Source organism: Aegilops tauschii, chromosome 7 (genome assembly GCF_002575655.3).
Source record: "Aegilops tauschii subsp. strangulata cultivar AL8/78 chromosome 7, Aet v6.0, whole genome shotgun sequence".
In the NCBI taxonomy this organism is placed as follows: Eukaryota; Viridiplantae; Streptophyta; class Magnoliopsida; order Poales; family Poaceae; genus Aegilops; species Aegilops tauschii.
The window spans coordinates 562696268-562698844 of NC_053041.3; positions in this window are offsets into that span (position 1 = coordinate 562696268).

Consider the following 2577-nt stretch of genomic DNA (forward strand, 5'->3'; position numbering starts at 1 on the left):
TTCTTGTTACGATGATTTTCCACTTCACTCTGAAATTCTTTGAACTTTTCAAACGTTTTAGACTTATGTTTCATCAAGTAGATACACCCATATTCTCTCAAATCATCTGTGAAGGTCAGAAAATAACGATACCCGCCGTGAGCCTCAACACTCATCGGACTGCATACATCAGCATGTATTATTTCCAATAAGTCAGTTGCTCGCTCCTTTGTTTCGGAGAACGGAGTCTTAGTCATCTTGCCCATGAGGCATGGTTCGCAAGCATCAAGTCATTCATAATTAAGTGATTCCAAAAGCCCATCAGCATGGATTTTCTTCATGCGCTTTACACCAATATGACCTAAACGGCAGTGTCACAAATAAGTTGCACTATCATTATTAACTTTGCATCTTTCGGCTTCAATATTATGAATATGTGTATCACTATGATCGAGATTCAATAAACCATTTATATTGAGTGTATGACCACAGAAGATTTTATTCAATTAAAATAGAACAACAATTATTCTTTGACTTAAATGAATAAACGTATTGCAATAAACATGATCCAACCATATTTATGCTCCACGCAAACACCAAATAACATTTATTTTAGGTTCAACACTAATCCCGAAGGTAAAGGGAGTGTGCGATGGTGATCTTATCAACCTTGGAATCACTTCCAACTCACATCATCACCTCACCCTTAACTAGTCTCTGTTTATTTTTGCAACTCCCATTTCGAGTTACTACTCTTAGCAATTGAACCAGTATCAAATACTGAGGGGTTGCTATAAACACTAGTAAAGTACACATCAATAACATGTATATCAAATATACCTTTGTTTACTTTGCCATCCTTCTTATCCGCCAAGTATCTAGGGCAGTTCCACTTCCAGTGACCATTTCCTTTGTGGTAAAAGCACTCAGTTTCAGGCTTGGGTCTAGCTTTGGGCTTCTTTATGGGAGTGGCAACTTGCTTGCCATTCTTCTTGAAGTTGCCTTTATTTCCCTTGCCCTTTTACTTGAAACTAGGGGTCTTGTCAACCATCAACACTTGATTCTTTTCTTGATTTCTACCTTCGCTAATTTCAGCATCGAGAAGAGCTCGGGAATCGTTTTCGTTATCCCTTGCAAATTATAGTTCATCACGAAGTTCTAGTAACTTGGTGATAGTGACTAGAGAACTCTGTTAATCACTATCTTATCTAGAAGATTAACTCCCACTTGATTCAAGTGATTATAGTACTCAGACATTCTGAGCACATGCTCACTAGCTGAGCTATTCTCCTCCATCTTGTAGGCAAAGTACTTTGTCAGAGGTCTCATACCTCTTAACACGGGCATGAGTCTGAAATACCAATTTCAACTGTTGGAAGATCTCATATGCCCCGTGGCGTTCAAAATGTTTTTGAAGTCCCGGTTCTAAGCCGTAAAGCATGGTGCACTAAACTATCAAGTAGTCATCATACCGAGCTTTGTCAAATGTTCATAACATCTGCATGTGCTCCTGCAATAGATCTGTCACCTAGCGGTGCATCAAGGACATAATTCTTCTGTGCAACAATGAGGATAATCCTCAGATCACAGACCAAGTCCGCATCATTGCTACTATCATCTTTCAACTTATTTTTCTCTGGGATCATATAAAAAATAAACGGGGAGCTGCATCACAAGCTATTGATCTACAACATAGATATGCAAATACTATCAGGACTAAGTTCATGATAAATTAAAGTTCAATTAATCATGTTACTTAAGAACTCCCACTTAGATAGACATCCCTCTAGTCATCTAAATGATCACGTGATCCATATCAACTAAACCATGTCCGATCATCACATGAGATGGAGTAGTTTTCAATGGTCAACATCACTATGTTGATCATATCTACTATATGATTCACGTTCGATCTTTCGGTCTCAGTGTTCCGAGGCCATATCTACATATGCTAGGCTCGTCAAGTTTAACCCGAGTATTCTTCGTGTGCAAAACTGGTCTGCACCCGTTGTATGTGAATGTAGAGCTTATCACACCCCATCATCACGTGGTGTCTCAGCACGAAGAACTGTCACAACGGTGCATACTCAGGGAGAACACTTATACCTAGAAATTTAGTGAGGGGTCATCTTATAAATCTACCGCCGTACTAAGCAAAATAAGATGTATAAAAGATAAACATCACATGCAATCAAAATATGTGACATGATATGGCCATCATCATCTTGTGCCTTTGATCTCCATCTCCAAAGTACCGTCATGATCTCCATCGTCACCGGCATGACACCATGATCTCCATCATCTTGATCTCTATCTACATATCCTCACATGGTCGTCTCGCCAACTATTGCTTTTTGCAACTATTGCTATCGCATAACGATAAAGTAAAGCAATTACATCGCGCTTGCATCTTATGCAATAAAGAGACAACCATAAGGCTCCTGCCAGTTGCCGATAACTTTACAAAACATGATTGTCTCGTATAACAATTTATATCTCATCACGTCTTGACCATATCACATCACAACATGCCCTGCAAAAACAAGTTAGACGTCCTCTACTTTGTTGTTGCAAGTTTTACGTGGCTGCTACGGGCTT